The sequence below is a fragment of the Phalangium opilio genome, unplaced genomic scaffold (assembly GCF_054372755.1).
Source record: "Phalangium opilio isolate 3A_F unplaced genomic scaffold, DU_Popi_V2 ptg000113l_1, whole genome shotgun sequence".
NCBI lineage: Eukaryota > Metazoa > Arthropoda > Arachnida > Opiliones > Phalangiidae > Phalangium > Phalangium opilio.
The window spans coordinates 8,366,848-8,389,071 of NW_028324209.1; the positions used below are offsets into that span (position 1 = coordinate 8,366,848).

Below are 22,224 nucleotides of genomic sequence, written 5' to 3' on the forward strand. Positions count from 1 at the left end.
GGCTTCCAATGTTTTTACCATTGTAGGGATACCACGGACCAATTTGAAAATTTCACACCTCAAGTCTACTACATCCGCTTAGGACAGGGTTGCAATACTACCTGGATACCCTGGAAAAGTCAGGGAGTTTTGAAACTCACGTGTCAAATGATAAGGAAAAGAAAGAGAATTTTAAAAATTTAAATGAAAGCCACGGAATTTTATACATTCTGACTTTCATATACTCTACTATAATATTATAAACAGCTTGGTAAAAGGTTTTGGTTTGTTTGTTTCAATGTTGAAGGGGAGTAGTATTTGGGAACTAACGAACCGATTCTAAAAATACTTTCACTAACACATATCTATGCACTGAGTGATATAGGCTATATTTTATTTTGATAAAAATAAACAAAAAAAAATTAATTCGAAATATGAATATTTGTAAATCAACTCGCTAGAAAAAAGCGCTGCTTGACAGCTTTATTGGCGTTCCCTTACCAAATGGTTGTATATTCTTGAAACTAATGTAAGTAGGCCTACTACAAAAATATTACCCATTCCTTAAAACGTTTTTGATTTAAAGTTTTGAGTGACGCTGGGGGTAACAGCTATAGTTGTTACAAACAAAAGTGGGAATATTGGTCAGGGTCAGGGAAAACCTGAAAAATCAGGGAATTTTGAAATGAAAAATTTGTTGGTAACCCTGCAATGTATACCGAGAGAAGGGGGCGCTTATAAAGATTAACGTCTAAAACCATAGCGTGTGAAGTTTCAAAGGTTTACAGTATAACTTTGGATAACGCTTGTGACTCAATAATGAAACGATTATCAACTTCGATTATATGGTTAACCGGAAATAAAATAAACCGAAGTTACCGTACAGTTTCCAAAGTTTTACCTATCAGGTATCGTTAAATTAGTCAAAAGCAACAATTAGACGACAATAGACAATCTTCCATTAAATCCAAAATAGAAGCAAACACCTCAGGGGTGGGGAGATCAAGATCACCTTCATGGGTTATTTCCCTCGCGTCAAGAAGCCCCGCTAGAGGCAGTGCGAGTTGGTTAGCCTCCCTTGGCGTGTGTAGTGAACTTGGGCTCCGTCTGGCGTTACCCTAAGAGGGCGGCTTCCCGCCTGTGTGTTGGTTTCGCTGCAAGAAATTAATGGAAATGGGTATAGATGTTGAGAAATCGACTTTAGCGGGAAAGGCAAAATAACAGGGGTATTATTCGAAGTTTCGTTCAGTGGGACTCAACATATTAACCGGTCTATGGAATCTCTAATGATTACATGAACACCACAAAATGAGTCAGGATTTGCACTTTTGGGAACAAAGAACTTTAGATTTTGGTCGAATCGCCCTATATCTCGATCGCCCGGTGGTGTAGGTTCGTGATGACGTAGTAATTTTGCGGACCCTCCCTCCGAGCTCCCTGATTATAGCGGAATAATAAGTATTCACTTTGTCGTTTTTATAATTTCGAATTAATTAATTTTGCGTTAACTATAAATAATCGCAGTATAACTGAAAGGAGCAATCTTTAAACCTAAAAGATAAGAAATAATATTCTTGGAGATTCGAGGAGTTGAATAATTTTGCATGGGTAAGGGGCCCCACCATTGGCAAAAGAAATAAAAAAAGAGGTTCAAAGTTGAAACTTCAGTCGCGACTATCGAGGATACTATCAGCCTTTTTTTCTGCCTCTCTAAACCCTTAAAAAATTCGTCGTTGGCTTCGAATTTCCACTATCACTTTCAATAGGCTTGTATTTTCTATTACCGGATAGTTTTCATTGGACAAAGATAACCAAAAAATTAGAAAGATTACGTCGGTAATAATTTTTTCTCTCTCTCTCTCTTCTTTTTTCCAAGAGCGAGAGATATATTTTAACTCGATTTGCTAAACTCTATTCAGATATAGATTAGTTTGGGACATTGGTTAAATAACAGTCGTCAATACAGGTTGAGTCATTTTTTTCCTCGTGCAATTTATAATTAGGTAAGTTTCCTGCTCTTTTAACGTCGTGATTTCTGAAATGTTATTTGTTATTCATATTTATAAAGGTGGGTTTTTATTGGCGAATTTAGAGAAGTATATGTTCTATAGTTTAATTAAACATATTTGTATATTTAAAAAATTGGGTGATTAAAAAAATGTTTTTGTTTTGAAATCTCTTGATTTAAATAGATTTAATTATTTTTTACTTATTTATTTAGTCCGTAAATTAAAAAAATCAATGGTTTATCAAAATAAAGATAATAATAATAATTAAAAAACTAAATAAACAAAAATGTTTATTGCAAAGTTACAGTGATTAAAATAAATATATTTTATTTTCAAAAATTAGTTGAACCAGTATTCTTCTTCCTATGTGGTCAATTTTATTACTTAACCAGTGGTTTAATTTGAAGTCATTCAATGAATTATTAAAAAATTAATTAAAAAAACAATTACTCCATCTGTAGATATTCAAATAGTTTATAATTAATTTAAATAATTAAAATGAAGTGATTGAATGCAGCTAAATATTAACAATTGAACCAAATTTATTTAATCACTCTGTATATCTTTAATCCCAAAATCCGAAAATGAATTATGTCCATTATTCAGTTAATAGGTTAGATTTTTAAATAGAGAGATTACACATGGAGTTTTTAATTATTATATAAATAAACATACTTTAATAGTTTAAATATTTGCGACTAGTTAAATGGATTTACAAATCACAGCCCACTTAAATCCAAGTATAATTGCCCTTAATTTTAATCATGCCCTATTCCTAACCGTAATTCCACGTGTATTCTAAAAAAAAAATAAATTAATTTAATCAAATTTGATATAAATATCACGCAACTGGCGTCAATGGATAAGAACGACAATTGCCGAGTTGACAAAATTTTCCGAAATTATTTCGTCAATTTTTAATGAATTGACGCGAAAATCCATCCACCCCATTGAACACCATATTTTTTCTTTGCGAAATCTATACGACCATGATATGAATTTACAGGATAAAAAAAAACATAGCGCTATCATTTTATTTTTCTCTTATCAATGTACTATTGAGTGGTAACCCTTTTTCTGTTACGTATTTTTTTTTTCAGGGTCTCGATAAGCTTGATGTAACGGCGCACACATCGGATAGAGGGAGACGGGAAAGGGTAAGACAATCGTTGACTAAAATAATTTCTTATCTGTGTGTTTTTTTGTGGCGCGTCGGATAGTAATATATCAACTCGGCCTTTGATACGTTCTTTCAAACACTCTAACACTCCCACCAGACATATATTTATTAGCAACCCTTTATAACTTATGAAATTTCTATATCTTTAAATTGATAAACGTAGATTCTGTTGCCGCCGCCATATTGAAATTTATCTACTTTTGCGCTATACGTTTTTTTTGGGTTCAATGTGGTTGAGGTTTTATATAACTGCTATAATTTTCATAATTGTCATCTAAACTTCTTTCTATATTTTCGCAGAATTTACTATATAAGGTCGTGTATTTTCGCAGAATTTAACTTAATAAGGTTGAGTATTTTCGCAGAATTTAACTTAATAAGGTTGAGTATTTTCGCAGAATTTAACTTATAAGGTTGAGTATTTTCGCAGAATTTAACTTAATAAGGTTCTGTATTTTCGCAGAATTTCCTATATAAGGTTCTGTATTTTCGCAGAATTTAACTTAATAAGGTCCTGTATTTTCGCAGAATTTAACTTAATAAGGTCCTGTATTTTCGCAGAATTTAACTTAATAAGGTCCTGTATTTTCGCAGAATTTACTTAATAAGGTCCTGTATTTTCGCAGAATTTACTTAATAAGGTCCTGTATTTTCGCAGAATTTAACTTAATAAGGTCCTCGCAGAATTTACTATATATAAGATCCTGTATTTTCGCAGAATTTACTATATATAAGATCCTGTATTTTCGCAGAATTAGGAACAGATACCGAATTATTTTCAGACGCTCTTTTAACATCACATCTATAATTCACAAACCTATAAAACACACGTCCATAAAGAAAGTTCTTTCAAGAATGTAGTCTATTTAATTTTCACGAATGCAAAAAGAAAGGAGGAAAAAAAACGTTAATTGCGAACCCTTGGTTTTAGACTTAATTTAATTATAAAAGGGTTTTGAATTATGCATACGGATAGAAAGGGTTTTTGTAGTCTTTCAGCCTCTTTTTTTAGGGTTTGTGCCGGCAGGGAGCTTTGGTCTTTTACGTTGTAGTCTCTTAGGCTATTACCTAGCTAACCTAATTATCAAACTGCTCGATGCGGGCTTTAATAAAAAAGGCTTCCCCGTATTTTAATTGGGGAATAAAAAGGCCTTCCGCTAAGTTTCTTTTCCGAGAAAGTTTCCATAATTTTTTTTCTTCCTTGGTCGAGGTTTTTATGGCGGAAAAGGGTTTTGTTCTCTTTTCAGCTAACTTTGATTGATTATTGTAAGTTTTTAAGCCTTGGCGGTTCAGTAGTGTTAAATACATTCTGCGTGCTACTAGTGCTCGGGAAGGAAAGATGTGAGATGGAGTTGGGATGGTGATGGGCGATCTGCGGCAGTGAAAGTCTCCCGGTGTACCTCCCGTACGCCCCTACCCTTCAGTAGGCGATTGTTAAGTGCTGCCGCCTAGCGTCATTGTATTTGTTTGAGAACTAGCTTCTTTTTTTTCGACGTTTCCCCACCGTAAGATCCTACCAAAACGCCACTGAGGGTGCTGAGAGGAATTCGTTGCCATAGATGGAGGTACAAAGGCATGGAGAACTCGACTCCGTTCCACTCTTTCCTTCAAGTTATCAGTCTACGGTTTAGTGAAATACTTTTTTCAAGAACTCGCATAAGACATAAGAATGTATGAATTTTAGGTTTCCATGAGCTCAAAGATTCCCTCAATTTAATATCTCTCCTACTGAAATGGCGCTTTATTTGAAACTGATTTGGGCTTTTGCCTAAGTATGACCTGACATGAAATTTAAGGTTTTTCTTAATATCGGCACGATTAAACCAGATTGGAAGCCTTGGCCGACGACCAAAGCATTGCTGTTATGCGGGGATAATTTGCACGGGATTTAAAGGAGTTAACAGTAAAATTATTAGTCACAATTATCTTTAATTGAAGACACCAAATGGACCAAGTACACGTTTCACCGTTTGTCCGTACCTCCATTATGTTAAAAGTTCGAAATTCTTTGCATCGACATTGACATATTCGTGACAGCGATGACCAATGATTTTGGTTCATTTGGTATTTTTTAAATTAATGGCATTGCCATTACTCAATGTCGCTACTAGCGCCTACTCCCGTTGAAATTATCCCCCTGCGCATGAACTATATGTATACCTGTCGCCGGAAATTACGGTTTCACCCAGTATTTAGTAGAAATTGGCAAATATTTAGTTTTGTGATACTAAATTTAATTTCATTATTATCTAAATTGTCCCTCGCGTTTTCAACCAATCAATTTAACGTATATAATCTAAGGGGTGTAGCGGTTAATAATAATTGGGATAGGGTCATCAACCTCTGTCATGTATTTTAAACATCGTGTAAGCGGGTTTTTCATAAGGTCGCGTGTTCTAAATTACGTCGAAAAACAGTAGTGTTGTTTCCTGGATGCTGAATGGGGGCCTCTTTTTCGCGGGCTTGTCTGGGTGCCGCGGCGCGGCCCTATATCATCCGGGGGGCTCGAGCCCCGCGCTAGAAAAAGCGCACCACGCCTGAAATTTTGAACGGAGGGCCTCCTAGAATGACGGAGACCTAGAAAAGAAGGCCTCCTAAGAATATAATGAAGATGCGCCGCGGCGCGCACTTGTAACGGGGACATTTCCAAAAGGTTTTCTTCCTTCCGCGTATCCTTATTGCACCATAACATCGAGGGTTACTAGATTTTATTGGGGAGGTTGTAGGTCTATTTCCGTGATGGCTACACGGAAAACGGTTTAACTTATATACCCCTTTTCCATTCGCAATTTTGTATCAGTAAATCCATTAAATGATGCTCCATGATGGCAGGGCGATGTAAAAAAGGGGATAGGCAATCCTCAGTATCAAGACATGCAACGCGGTGGACCCATAGCCCTCTCTGGACCCAAAGCGCCTAGAGCGCAGGCGCCGAAAAGCTAGATGTACCTCCAGGTCTTTCCCACTTAACTACATCAAAATGGTCTATAGTCAATTGAAACGGTATTATTAAACAGTACCAGAAACGCTGTGTTGCCAGTCAGGACATAAAAAAGGAACAATTCTATCCAAATCCTTTCCTCTAAACATCATAGAAGATAGTCAGTTAGTTTAAAATCCCTGTAGAATTAAGACTTCACGATAACCTCTATTGAAACCTTTGTTGTTATATAGTTTAGCTATTTTGAAGGGCTTTCTGTATGGAAACTCCCTCGGTATACAACAATTTGGGCCGGTAACATTCCTTCATTGGCATATTACATTGAAACCGCTGAAACGGCGCGTTTTGTGTCCCCTATATTTATATGTAAGATTTTCGGAAATTTTCTTTCTTTTCTTCCACCCTTGGGGCAACCGCGTAACCCCGGAAGTAAATACCCCCGTCCTAAGAATTCTCTTATATAGTTCGTCAGAAGTCTCCACCTAGCTCGTATTAAAAAAAAATACACAGAGAATTTTTCTTCTCCCCGGCGCATCGACATGCCTTGAATTTGTTTCTAAACATAAAGAAATTTCATACACGCTTTCCGCATCTTTCTTTCTTTCTTTCTTTTAAGAGAGTTTTGACGTTTTTTTTTCACACGCCGTGGAAAAAAGGCGATCTTCTATTACACCGGCCGGCCGGCCGCTTGTAAATTAGCTAGTTCGAAGAGTGTATAAATATCTACAACGCTTTTACCACCTATTTCCGGTATATTAAAGCACGTGATTTACATTCGGAAATGGTCTGGTTTGTTTGATACAGCTATAGGGGATGTAAACGGAAATATATATAATGCTTATATACTATCAAATATTTGGCGTGTTAACTGTGTGAAATAGATTTTGAAACTGATTGAAAGTAGTGGTGGTACTACACAGGGTATTTCTGAAAAGTCTGGGGTAAATTATGAGGAAGGGGGTGTTCTTTGGGCGATTTTGAGTCGAAAATGTTCTATGACTTTTTGCCGTTCAAGACACCATTCTCAAGTTATGAACGTTGGAGTGTTTTATGGATGAGTGAGAAATTACTTAAGACAGGGATGCGATAGTTTCAGCGTCATAGGTCAAGGGGTTACGGAGATAACGGTGATTAATGAGTATAAGTTAATTTTAAGGTTTTATAAAGATTAAGAAGTGGGATAGATTTATGCAAATTAATTCATAATTATAACAATAAATAAAAGTTCGACATCATTTTAGCAAAATCCCTCATATCGCCTAACCCTTTACTTCCTAGCATGACATCTGAGTAAACGGTTGAAACATTTTTACAGGGGTTACACTTAAAACTTCTTTGATAGTCTAATACCCAAAGGATTGTTTTGAAAATTAGTACCAAACGATAAAGAATTTTTTGTACTTGTTATATTTAACTAACATAAAAATATTCCTAAGTAGATATTGAACCAAAAATCTTTTTCCCGTTAAATTTCTACATTATGCAATCCAATGAAACTTGAAATATTTTGGATGTATCCAACGAAACCTGTTCTGTTTCATTGGATTTTTGTTGGCAATCTATTATTTGAGTCAGTTTTAGAAATCAAAAAAATCTGATTGGTCTGATCGGTGGTTTGTTTCCAATCTAAAAATAGCCCGGGCTACTTTGATTTTTCTGCTTGGCAATGATAGATTCGTCGACTAATATCATTTCGAAGTGAATACTGTTAAGCCATAGGAGCCGGCCATTCTTTAAAAAAAAAACCCAGAAAAAAGTTATACACCGGACAAACCCGTAACGAATGACTGACCAACGTAACTATCACCCATAGATAGAGACGAATGCTACGTAAGGGGGACCGTCCGGGACTGACCCACCCCCTTGGCTAAAAGATAACGGAACTATCATTCAACGAGAGAGAGAGAGAGGAAAACTTAGTGAAAAGTCATTGAACCAAGTCGCTCTGTCCCGAGTTGTATTAGACCATATATGATCTAAAAATTTACGTTGTATGAAATAATGGGCCAAAAATTTTAGTTTTAAACTCTTGGCCTTGCCTGGCAACTTTTGGAGTTGAAAGTTATAGGCGGCAAAATCACACTGAGAACATCCTGGACTTAGTTTATGCCAGACTTATCAGAAACACCCTGTATTGCTGATACATTTTGCTTGTCAACATTGTAGTGATGTGAACTAGGGAACATGTAGGGCGTATCTTTGAACGTTCTCAGGTATTTTATCCGTTAACTCTTTTTATATGTGCCCAAACTTTAAGCCTCATTATGTGATTAAACAGTTAAGCGTTTAGAGAACATACATTTTGGATGTATAGGTACATTCTCTTAAACACGGAGAAAAAGTATACCAGCCTTTTCCGTGATACACGCGGCGTTGATTCCAAATGAGCTCAAAGTGGGTGATAGTGGGTATGCTTATAGAATTCTCATGGCGAACTATTGTTAAGACCGTTTTAACACGTTTAAGTCTTTGGTCCAGCCAACTATTTTTTTTTCATTTAAAATAGCCTTTCACGGGTCCGCCCAGCTTAGTCCGGCACCGTCGAAATGACCCACGACGATTACGTAATCCATTTTTAGAAAAAAGAAAAAAAAATAGAATCTAGCACTCACCACGCCATAGAGGTCAGTGGCTTTTCAACTCCCATCCAACCAACCACCTTCCACCAAAGCGGGCGCACCACCTTTTAGCGATGTCCTTTTTTTGGCTTTTCCACGTATCCACCCACCCCCTCCCTTCCCCCTTACAAGTTTCAACTATCAATGACTTCCGATTGATAATTTTTGGTCAGTCATACCAGAGACTCATCAGCTTTTTTTTTTGGCAATCGGTCATTGGCCCGTTCCGTGGTTGCATTTGAAAACTAGTCAGAGACGTCTTACTATAACCACGGTCGAGTGGCCAGCCTGTGTTAGCCATACAAGTCATTGGGGAGGATTTTATTTTCATCCCCATCTCTCGAACTGGCTCTCCCTAGCTCGACCTTTGATGTATGATGGTCTTCGGGTTCGGCATTTACACAGTTTTTGCCAAAAAACGTTATTAGGGAGGGTTGTTATTAATGATGTTAACGATCAATTCCGCGAGATGCTATAGCGAACGGCCTGAGCTTTTGAAAAAAAAAAAGAAACCGGCCTTCTTTTCGTAACATCCATGACTGAAGGATAATCGGTTGCAGAAGGTTTTTCTACCCCAGAATCAAATTGTCCATTAACACGCGATTAAGGGCCATTTTTATAAGTATTACTTTTATATAAAGGCTCTGCAGTTTAACACGTATCTTTTAATGCTTTAAAAATGTAATTAAAACTATCTTGTCGTATCTTAAATTTTTGTATTCTTTAAGATTTCAAATGCATACAAATACAATATACAAGATTCATTCACTCACCTTTTGACCTCTTGACCTTCGATGCTGAAACTATATAGGCATAGTTTGTATTGAAGTACTGGTAGAGCTTAGACTAGGAAGAATTGAGAACTGTCCCTGAAAATCTTAGAACCGAACTGATAACTTTGTTATTGTCATTGCAAATAAATATGTTTTTCTTCTCTATAAAACTTTTAGCCCATAGATAAGATTACCCCTTAATGCTATAGATCACTATATAGCTATAAGACTTTCTAATGCCGTGAATTGTTTGACTCTAAATACTGTTTTGTGTGTAAATTGCAATATACAGGGTGTTTTTGATAAGTCTGGCATAAATTAAGAGGGATGTTCTTTGGGTGCACGATTTTGAGTCGAAACGTTTCCCTGACATTTTGCCGTCCGGGCCACTGTTTTCAAGTTAAGATTGGAGTGTTTTAGGAATGACCCCTTGTGTCTGAGTTTTTAATTAAATGTAAAATACTCCAATCTTAACTCGAGAACAACAGGGCCTCGGGTTGGATCGAAGAGATCACCATTACAATTCTTATCCTATCTCGTGCATTACGCGGTCGTTGTTATTCGATAGCGTTGTACGTAAAGGCACTTACGTTCAACGTATTATTGGGAAGAGAACGGATTGACGTAATCCCTTTTCTCATAGGCTAAATCTATCTGAGCCCCCTCTGCATAAAGAATCTATAGCAGACATAACACATCACTGATCGACTGACGAAAAGCTGGTAAACTTGAGGTGACAAGAACAGAAAAACCCCCTTTCTCGATCCTTTGCCTGGAAGTTGGACTATACCATATACGACTATACAGACACGTCTGCAGAGCAGACCCTTGTTGAACTCCAATATACTCTAAAATGCGTGGAATAGAACTAAATTATGTTTCTGACAATATCAGTATTTTGATTTTCGTCTTAACCAATGCTGCGAAATAGGTGTAGTTCATCAACGACAGTATTTGAATGTTGTTGGTTTAAGTACAAGAGAAACTCTTGAGGAGTTTCATTGTAGATAAGGCGATTTCATCTACCCGCGATCCCAAAACATTTTCTTCGTGTCTCACTAGCTGACCATGACGTGTTAGTTCCTTCAAAGCTGCAGACGCCTATCGACTATCGAGAGACCTCGCGGTGTTGGAATATACTTGTAAATCCATTGTTACGTCAATGTAGCAACGTTCGACTTGCAATGGAAGGATTAGTATTTAGTCGGGAAGGAGTGCAAAGCTATAATCCCCTAAGGGGTTGGAAGTATTTTCTATATGAATCTTCCAGACTGGCTTTCTCTCGATTGAAGTCTCTATGTGTCGCTCTGTTTACGAGAATCTAACCCAAGCACTTGTTTCGTTTTGTTTGACGTACGAGGCTTTCCGCCCCAGCAGTGTCTCGTGTGTCTACAAGTACAGGTGTTTTTGCTCTGGATCTCCTCTTGATTCGTATACATATTGTCTTACATTTACAAAATTGTTCATACGATGCTTGTTTGCTCTGTCAAAACAAGTGTCTGCCCAGTAACAGATTGTCGCGGTAAGGTTTATTACCGAAAGTGATGTTCCATTGAAAATAGAGAAAAGTAATTAAGTAACTCCTTAAATTAAATGATTGATGTTAGTTTTAAATACAATCCTACAATGTGATAAGAAGAATCGGTACACTTAACATCAGTGATTGAAACGTGCGGACGTTATTACGTAAATGAAGGGGGGGGTCCTCATTTCTGGTCGCCATTTTGGAAGATGGCCGCAGATTGATTGGGAAAAATCTTTCTTAATGATTACCCATTAACAATTAATTAGAATTTCGGTTTTCTTATAGGTAAAGCAGCATGAGTTGCTGGGGTGTTGATTCAGTCATAACCTTTTGTAATTGTGTATTTCGTACCCTTTACCCCCCTTGATTTCATTAGTACGTATAATTTTGAGAAGTGAAGTGAACTGAACCGTCCGACATTATTATCGGGAATAATATCAGCGTGTTATCAAAAATAAATAATCCATAAGCTGAATAAACGTCATGCCGCAAATTGAACCGCCTTAAACATCCTGTTTTTTAAGGCGTGTCTACGTATTAAGATGGTTTTTCCGTTTAACTTTGAGACTTTTCTCTTTCTAAATTTATCCGTAGCGTGATGCGCTAAAAACCGTTCTACTTTCCACGTTAGAAGAAAGAGAGAGAGAGAGAGAGAGAGAGAGAGAGAGAGAGAGAGAGAGAGAGAGAGAGAGAGAGAGAGAGAGAGAGAGAGAGAGAGAGAGAGAGAGAGAGAGAGAGAGAGAGAGAGAGAGAGAGAGAGAGAGAGAGAGAGAGAGAGAGAGAGAGAGAGAGAGAGAGAGAGAGAGAGAGAGAGAGAGAGAGAAAATTCATGGTGCGGGGTAACATCAGGCAGAAATGGTCAGATTTTGATAAGTACTTGGCGAGGAGGGTATGTTGTGGGTCTCCGTTAATGTAACATGATGTAAGAGAGGTTTGAGGGCAACACCCCGTCCGTTCTAGACTTCTTCCTCTTTTCTCACGAAAACGCTTCCCGTCTTAGAAAGAATCTTTGTTTAGGAGCAATACCCTCTGTTCTCCTTTTTCTTCCTTTTTTTCTTTCTTTTTCTTTTTAAAAATGTACCGACTAATAACCATTTCGGGAGAGAGAGAGAAAAAAATTGGTATCTAGTTCAAGCTGCCATCCAGATGCATCTTAAATGAGGTGTCGGACACTTATAAGTGACTTATCATACGAAAGTTTCGTCTTGATTTCATCTCTGGAAACATTTTTAATGGTTTGGTTTTAATTTTCCGTGTAATCTCCATGTTTTTGGCTAAAAAAGTCTGTAAATACCCTAAGTGATTAAAAAACGAAGTTCTTGATCGATAAAATCACAGAAATAGATAAATGAATTGAGATATTATAGTTAAAATCAAAAGAATAGGAAAATTGATTGAGATGTTATCAATAAAATCAAAGAATTAGAAATTTTATGAGGGCAAATTTGTCTTAATTTTCTGATAAATATTGACATATTCGCTAAATCATGGATTCATGAACATAAAGTTCGAAAATATTTCATGAATCGTGAACATTTGAACCTCACAAACCAAGACAAACTCCGGTAAAATCTGAAACCCCAAAACTTCTTTACTCCATCATGGACTATTGAAAATGCAATATTAATTATCCGACGCCTCTGTTTTTAAATTGCGTTATGTACATACATGGTAACTTTTGGAAACCCTCTACTATAGTATCTGTCTTCAAGCACCCCCAACAAAATTGCTAAACCAAAGTCCATGGTCCGTAATATTCATAGACATGTATGGCAACATCCCTTATCTTACCCACTGCCAACTGAAACCGTAGACAAGATCCGTAGAGATATACTCTCACTATCCGCCTTGGAGATACGAAACATTTTAAAGTTAGTTAATTTTGCATTTTAAAATTAAACTAGGCATATAGTTAGCAAAATCCTGGTGCTTTGCGAGGAGACTTGAATAAAGTTTGGAAAATTAATAATAACTAAAATAAATAAAATGGTAAACATGATAGTAAATAAAATAATAAATATGGTTTAAATATAGCAATAAATATAATTCTGAAGAAATAAAAATAATTCTATCATTTTGACAAAATCCCTCATATCGCCTACCCCTTTACTTCCCAGCATTACATCTGAGAAAACTGTTGAAACATTTCTACAGGGGCTTTGAAGAAGGGGTTACATTTAAAACTAATTTCCTTGATTAATATCCGATAGATTGTTTGAAAATTAGTACCAAACGATAGAGAATTGTATACTGATTATTATTACCTAATTCGTTTTGGTTTATATACGGAATTAGTGATATAGTTATTGTTTTTTCGAAAAAATATTTGTAACTCTTTCTGCCCCTAACCCTTCGCTTCCCTGTAGAGCGTTGATGTAAACTGTAAAACATTTCTCCAGGCGTAGCCGTGATAGAGTTAGGAGCGGAAACGAAAACAAATCGGATAAACGTAATATGCTCCCGTACGTGGAAACCGCTGATATCTTAAATTAACCGATACCGGTATCGATTACTGAAACCAATACCGATTTTAACCGATGATTTAAACTCGACGAGATAACAGATTATTTACCAAGATGAAATCATTAAACCATTGAATTTTGAAACTTTAGAGATCGTTTCTATAAGCAATAACCTATATCGTAAATTAACTAATCTATATCTATATAAATCAAAGTCCTGACTGACTGACTGACTGACTGACTGACAGACTGACTGATAATCAACGCCCAGCCCAAACCGCTTGCCCTAGAAGGCTGAAAATTTGCAGGAACGTTGCTCATAAGTAGTAGGCGCGTACTAAGAAAGATTTTTCCAATCCGCCGCCATCTTAAAAAATGGCGCCCAGAAATGTAAAAAATATTCTCTATGCAATTAAGTACGCGCGTTTCAACCGATTTCACAAATATTTAGTACACTGGTTTGCTTTAACCTTAAGACGGGCTGAATGGTCTTTCGGGTTCGATTTTTCGCCATCTTTTTAAATGGCGGCCAAAAACTTAAAAACCCTTCTTTGTGGAATAATGTCCGCGTGAAAAGTAATAAAAAATATCCCGACGGGCTGACGGACTGTGCCGAGTGCCTTCGCTCCTAGGGTGCTACAAAAATATTAGTCATCAGTAAAATCTACACATTCTTTACATCATTTTAGATGGAAGTTCTTATTACACGCGAGCGACGCCGCGGGTAACGGCTAGTGTCGATATATATCGAAGTTTTACTGGAACCTATACCGATTTTAATTGATTATTTAAACTCGACGATATAACAGATTATTTATACCCCAAATTAAACCGATATCGACCAAATATCAACCCATTAATCGACCAGTAAATTAAGCTCGAACCGATATATCAGTTAAAACGGTACCATATCGGTCACCGATACCGATAAAATATCAATTTGTGCCCATAACTCTATCAGTATGTCCAACCCGACATGAACAGAGTATAATCGAAGTGACGACATTGAATGAAGCCTTTCCTCGGACACTATTATGGAAAGTTACTTTTATCTAGTTACAGCAACATCGATTATTCCATAGTTCTCAAATCCCTCGAGTCTCTCTCTCTCTTTCTCCTTAACAAGAAGACCTTTTTTTTAAAAAAAAAATTTTCCCTCGTAATTCTTCCTTGGCTATAGTTGCAAACCTGAGTGGAAGGAAGGTGCGCATGGCATGGTCTTCTATCTTCTCTATTTTCTCTAAAACGTTAAATCCGACTCTAATGGCATAGGCACGCTTTCTTTGTCGGAGTAAAGCTCACCTCACCAGCTCGCCTTGCCTTGCCTCCCTGAGTCCATTGCTTTCTACCAAAGTTTTCAGTATAGGATAATATATAGGGAAGGAAAATAAAAAAAAATCGGAAAAAAGATAAGAGATTTTAAAACAGCATCATATTCACTATAAAGTCGAATTGATCGTATGGAATGGATGTTTAGAGCCGGGGATGAATGTGTATATATAAAAAGTGGAATTTGGTATTCCTTTGGAGGAGGGTAAGAGGAGAGAGAGTGGAGGTTCTCTCTGACTGCCGAGCGGTCCGGCGGCGTTTTTTCGACCATATTCCCGCGGCTTTTCTAAGGCGGTATACTCTCGCTCTCTCTCTCATAGCTGTAGCCGCCTTCTCCTCCTGGATGGACTCTTCTTGGATTTAACTAACTCGAGGAGTGTCCAATAATTAAATAACAATCGTATTACCGAATTTATTTATTTTTTTCTTGACCATTCTTCCAAAAACAATCTTTTAAAATTTTGCTTAGAAATTCTTTTTTCCTGTAGTTTAGTTACAAAATTTGTTTATTTTTATTAAAAGTTGTAGGAATGTTAATTCTTTTTAATATCGAAAGCTTAAGATGTTTCCCATAAATTAATGAAAAACTTTAATTTTTTACCATAAATTCATAGAAAACTTTAATTTTCTACCTTAAATTAATGCAAAATTCTCAACTTTTACCATAAATTCATCGAAAAATTTCAATTTCTACCATAAATTAATCCAAAATTCTTAACTTTTGCCATAAATTAATGGAAAACTGTAAATTTTTATCAAAAATTCGTATAAAGTTTTTAATTTTTCGTAAGGTTTGATTCTTTGAAATGTGTTCAAGGTGGCTCTTTTTGACGTTTCTGCAGACACTTAGCATTGTTGGCACATCCCTGTCCCCCAGATTTTGAAAGCCCTTCCTTTGATACTGATTACGAGTAAATTGAATCTGAGCGTGATTATATCGCCTTAATTCCTGAGTGTAGACCTAAGAGTAAAACAAAAAAGTCCGTATGGTTAATTCCTCCAAGGCATGCCTGGCGCATCCTCTTGGCGTACAGTCTCGATCGTCATGCTGTAACTTCGCGTACGGGGTCAGTGTTCACCGTAACGCAGTAACGTATAGGGTATGGTTGGAAGAACTACGTATATAGTTTGTTCAAACTTAGTAACCAGTGGTCCTTGGAGCTCCGCAACGTGGACATTCCTCCTGGCAACCCAGCAGGCTTGGGAGCAAGTTGCTTAATACTAATACGTAACCCTCGTTACGTACGCGGGGACGAAGCAGATATCCTCTTCAGCATCCATGGGCCCAGGGTACACTCATCTATCACGTCACGGAGAAACCAAGGTCAATGACCGATCCTCCACCCCTCCCCTCCTTCATCTACAACCCCCCCCCCCCCCCCACCCCAAACCCGCCCGCGCCCACCGACCCCTAACGAACAGGGGCGAAACAATCCACTAGACCCCTACCAACATTTTCACTAAAAAAACCAGCGAAAATTTCCTGTACTCTTGAAGGATACCATACGTATTTGGAGCCGAATTAAGCAAAATAGGCAAATTAGCCTAAAACATAATCAGTTCAAAATCACCACCTTTTCTTAAGGAAAGTTCGCTATTTCTTTGTTAAATATTTCACGAAAAGGTTTATCATTAATTTTACCTTTTCTCAAATATTTTCGATTTTCAAATATCACAATAGTAACTTTTCATAATTTCAAGTATTTGAAACTATACGTAAAAGTTATACGATATTTGAATTTCCACTTTTCCATTTCAATTACAGTTTACTTCGGCTCCCAAATTCGAACGGAATTTTTTAATTTTTTCTTATATTCCTGATCTCAAGAAGTTGTCCCATGTATAATAATAAAAAAAATCATGTGGTGTGTATAGTAACATTAACGCATGCGCACGCGCGATTCTTTTTGTAGTCTATTGGCGCGGAATGGTTTTCGGAGAAACACCACACCGGGAATCTTTTTACTTTTTTTTTTACTATTATCACGTGATGCGATTCCATTTTTACCACACGCGTTTACGTCACCTCTAGCAGACGACCAGCGGGTCCTGGGTATATAGGCTCTTTGTCCGGGGGACCTTTTATATTTAAGACGTAAAAATGACGAATTAGTTTTCGATCGGTGCTATACTGTCTGTATATACCCGTATACTTCACTCCTGGCAGCGTGCCACGCTATAGGGAATGTATTTCAGTGGGTCGTCTGACGTCACGGAAGGGACGACTCTACTGACCGCGATTATTATGTAGGAAAGTGTAACTCATGGGGACGTTTTTGATGTCTTGTTAACCGTCAAAAGTATAAAATGAATCCCCCGTATAGATGTCTTCGCAACAAAACATTCAATCAAAGTTAATACATTTAAAAAATGGCGTGAATTGAACTCCATCCTCATCTCTTCATAAACGCGCTTGATTGGCCATATCAGGTGATATCTGTAGGTGCTTAAGCTATACGTTCTTGCAGCCTACGAGGCCGGAGTCCAATGAGTTGGTCTTAGAGTTCGAATCCCATAGGTTTACTTCCGGTTTTTAGGAGATACGTTAAGGTCTTTTTAATTTTGACTCGCATGTGCAATGACCCATTATATGGTTATGGCAACTAACTGAGGTAATGACCCTTATTTGTACTTTGAAGAAGTAACCCAACATATCGACAGCAACTTAAAATTTATTTATTAGCGAATCGAATTCGAAGCAGCGATTTCAAAAAGAAAATATCGTGGAATTGCCGACACTCTAACCATGCAATTGAGCTATAGCTTTAGAGTTTAAAAATTTATCGAAAATTATGTACAAAAATGTCCCAGTAAGATCTTTCAAGTGTAACACCAGGAAAATCACAGTAACATTTATGTTTAAATCCGAATTTAATTGTTTTAATTGCTTAATGACGTTTGTGAGGACGCTGAATTAGAAAAAGACGACACCCTTTTCGTCGTAATGTCGTGCACATCGAATTGTTGCGTGTACACTATACGTCATGCACTCGGAAAACGGACAATAGTCAATCGTCTCCTCAGATGTTTCTCCATTTCCGCATCTTTCACTGTTAAATTCACTCCAGGCTAGCCACGCTGGCACTCAGAATGTAGCGAGCTAAGCTTTACAAGGGCTCGCGCGTTCCCGGGGGCTATCTCTCTTCTTCTCGATCCACTTCCTCCTCATCTTCATCCTCATTTCTTCTTCGTCTGGAAGCCGGGGAGTGGGGAGGCGTTGGAACTACGGATGAAAAAAAAAGCGCCCACCCTATTGCCTAACTTTCAAAAAATTCTACTCTAGCTCCCCGTTGGTAAAAAACGTCTCTAAAAAGGCCACTTTTTAAATCAGACTTTCACTATATCCCTCCATGGGTCTACATCGTATTAGAAAAAAATGGTATAAAAAATTAGACCCCCCCTTGCTCCCCTTGAACCCCCCAAAAATCCCCCTGTTTCATTCATGTCAATGACCTTCTCTGTACGGCATCCAGGCTTGTAGGCATTCTTCGTCCAGTTCTAACATCTAGCCAAATTTTATACATCTCCTGGCATTAAGTTTTACTTTGAATCCGTACATATAGATTGGGTTTGGTTGATGCTGGGACGACGGGCTTATGAGGGTGATTAGATGAGATGTCCTTTTTTTGATTCGTCTATCTCTTCGTTATTTGAAAATTAATATTTCTTGGAGCATATTACAGAGTTTGATAAATTAATGTAAAAACTTGTTCTAAAATGTTTTGTAGTCTAGAACTCTTAACGCGAGAAAAATCGTAAACGCTTCGCAATTTTAATTTCGTACAAAATCTTTTTGAAATTTGTGTACTTAACGAACTTAAATGTGCAGAACGTTTTTAGTTCAATGGCGTTAGGCTTACACGTTTTTCGGTTTGTTTTTCAAACTATAGCCATATACTCTACTTTGTCTATACCTTATCCTAGGTAGAAATAACTTTAAAACGAAACTGTACAACTGATTTCGGTCTTAATTTTCTAAAAAAAAAATACATTGATTAGTGATTACAATTCTCACATTTTACTAAGGCTTTAATATAAATACTTCAATTTCTATTGATAAGATTCCGATTTCTGTGTTAGGACGACAGGTAAAATGTAAACAGGTAACTCTGTGATCTCTTGAACACCTTTAGTATCATTGAACCAAATTTAGATATGATATGAACAATTAAGACTTAGAATTAACTAATTACTTTTCTTCACTGCTACTTTAGTTTGTTAGAAATTGCGAATACTGCAGGGGATTTCAATACCACTATCAGATGCATTTAAGACATAAACCGAATTTCATTGGATGAAAGACTTAATTGTATTGTAAATTAATTCAATGATTAACCTGAATCTTAATTATTTGCCACTTTACTCACACCCAACTCTGAATTATTCAATATTTTTTATCGAATCCTTTAGGGACAATAATATTATCTATGCAGGATTTGATGATAAGGGTTTATAACTTGATGTATTGGTTTTAGGGTAAATTGCAACAACTTGTTTCGTGTTAGGGGTATAGGCGTGGTATATCCTGTCCATGTATACCATAGTCTTCCAGGATTACGTATAAAAACCCTGACCCTGAACACGGCGCCCGCCATTGTGAGTTTTTTTTTTCTTCTTTCTGGGCTCCATGATTGGGAGAGAGGGGTATAGCCTTATGTATATATAGTACCATAGTACCCCGCGTGTTTGGTGTAGGGGATTTTTTTCTTACCAATACGCTGTTGATCTAGGCCTACATTTTATTATAAAACGAGTGACGTAAAAAAATGAAGTAAAGAGTGCCAAAGGCTATATTTAGAAGGTTCTTCTATGCCCCTTTAAAATGTTTAAGCCGTTCTGAAGTAACAAGCCTGGCAAAAACCAGGTATAATTTAGTTTTACCATTTATTTAAGATGTTACAGTACAGTAATTGAGCATTATATTCAATAATCCGCCATTTTTTAAGATGAAATTAAGCTATTTTGAACCAAAATTTACTCTTATATAGCCATGTGATATTGTAAACTTGAATACAAAATTTCAGTTCAGTGGCTAATTGAAAAAATGCAACTGGTGTTTGCAATGTTTCGTTCACTTTTTTCCCAACCTTTTTTCAAAATGGACCCTGATTTAAACCAAAATTTATATACTTCCGCTATATGACATAATTAACTCGTATACAAAATTTCAGTTCATTTGCTTAAAAACTACGGCTGGCATTGCGTCTGGAAGTTTTGTATTCTTTACTATTTCGGCCGCCATTTTCCAAGATGGCCGCCGTTTATAACCAACCAAATTTATACACCTCTACTAAATAGTTTCATAAACTAAAAACAAAAATTCAGTAAAATTACTTGAAAATTTTGGAAGGCGCCTGGAAGTTTTGCTTAAATCACTTTTCCGGCCGCCATTTTCCAAGATGGCCGCCGATTATAACCAAAATTTATACAGATGTGTAATAAAGTGTAATAAAAGAATATATAAAATTTCAGCTAAATCAGTAAATATTTACGCCAGTTATCGCGTAAGGAGCAACAAGATGTAAACACGCTTAATAAAAAGGTGCATTTTTAAACATTGGAGCAATCATGGGTTTTACCTTGCAACTTTTGGGGTCGAACCTAAATAAAACCCATAATGCATTTCCTTATAAAGAAAACCATTCCAGATTTTTTTCTTTCCCCCTTTTTTTATCCCGAGTTTTTTTAGTTAAATATTTTTTCATTATTGAAGGGAATATAGCGACGACAAAAAATATCTGTCGGGTTAGACGACGTTCCGATTTTAAAGAATATCAGTCTCTCTCTCTCTCTCTCTCCTTTCCGCTATAGAATATAAGGGTTTTCCGCGTCTGTCGCGAAGGATCCGCCGTTTTTCGAGTGGGTTCAAAGGCCTGCCATATGCAAATCTTTTTCCAAAAGATTCCAAAACTTGGATCCGACCGAAAAACCTCTCTTAAAATGTTGGAATTTATAATATGGAAAAAAAGATTTGTGAGATTTATTTTTTTATTTCATATACCGTAGTTTAAAGGGATAGCAGCCATAAGATTTTGATAAATTATACAGTATATTACATTAAAATATGTGTAATCATATTGAAAATAGGTTTTGTTATTAATTTTAATATCGGAAGTATTTTGAAAAGGTAAATAAGTATGTTCACAGCCCGTAATTTTATTGGCTAGTGATGTCATTCTTTTGAATTGGTATTTTATTCTGCGCTGTGTTGAGTAGCCATAACTTTACCAACAAGATGGCATCATAACTGTTCAGTTTTTAAAGCAACAAACGGGTCCATTATCATCCCTAGCATTCTGGCTTAGCTAATGTGTAGTTGAAAAGCCATCTTTAAGGAGCACCAACGAAGGGTTTGAATCGCACACGTTACAAATGACTGATAACACTTGTCCGCACACTATCTAAAATGTATCCGAATGAAAATCGTTCAATATAAACTTATTCAACCGTTTTATACACTACTACTACTATCCCTTTAAAGGGACTCCGGGTTTGTTCGTTTTGATGTATTCAGTTTGGAGTGTTTTGCACTTTTTTCGAAACATCCATGGATGGCTGAAAAATTTGATGGCGTTGAATAATAATGATGTTTCCCATCCGTGTTGGAGGTCCCCGTACGCGGTTGCTTGTAAGTTTTTCCAAGAAAATATGTTCGAACATGTTCACGTTCTGAATGTTTCTTCTTAAACGTGTTTCAATACGCGATTTGCGGTAATTTCGAATAATTTTGGTAGAGCTGTAAATGAAAAAATTAGGCAGGAATGTCATCTTCACTGCTTACGTATTGTAGACTTTGTTACTTTACCACAGAACATACATAGTTTTCAGATTGGAAGGATTTATACCATTTACACCAGGAGACCAGGCTTTTGACTCCCTGGTCTCCTTGTGTAACACCTGAAGCCATGGTCTCTTGTGTAAATTGGTATGAATTCTCCTAGTCTGTATTGGTTAAGTAAGGTGACCTGAAAACCCCATTGAAAATCTTTGGTACAAACAACCCATAGCCAATAAAACTTGTTTTTTCCGGGTCGCTGTAATAAATAAGTGTTTACACTTATTTGTCAACTCTTGTTGGGGACCACCTTGAAATGAAGGGAGTTCAGTTCTTTGTTAAAAAAAGGGCACAAGGGACCGTGAGAAGGGTTTGAACCTGATGCACTTTTAGGTCTCTGCACGCACCTATAGTGGTTAGAGCTAACCCGTAACCTAGTTCTTGCTTGTTTATGTCCACGCTAAATTCAAACGATTCCTGCATGGTGTTGCCAGTGTTCAGTTTGTAAGTTTATAGCCACAAATTCAAACCATAAAACGTATACTGTCCATCTATGGAATGTAGTGAACTAAAGAAATCAGTTATATTGATTGAAATGAAGTTTTTTTTATCATAAATTAAGGGGGATGTTCT

General features: G+C 36.8%; 1 protein-coding gene across 3 annotated transcripts in view; it reads left to right on the plus strand.

Annotated features, from left to right (window-relative positions):
• LOC149623751 (uncharacterized) overlaps positions 1 to 22,224 on the plus strand; it is a 121,061-nt gene that overhangs the window by 45,989 nt on the left and 52,848 nt on the right. For 2 of the 3 annotated variants that reach the window (XM_089852968.1, XM_089852966.1), the window contains exon 2: positions 3,089 to 3,145. The exons of the other annotated variant lie outside the window; for it this stretch is intronic. The gene's annotated coding sequence lies outside the window, so the exon portion shown is untranslated. The remainder of the gene's footprint in view (positions 1 to 3,088; positions 3,146 to 22,224) is intronic. 3 annotated transcript variants of the gene reach the window in all.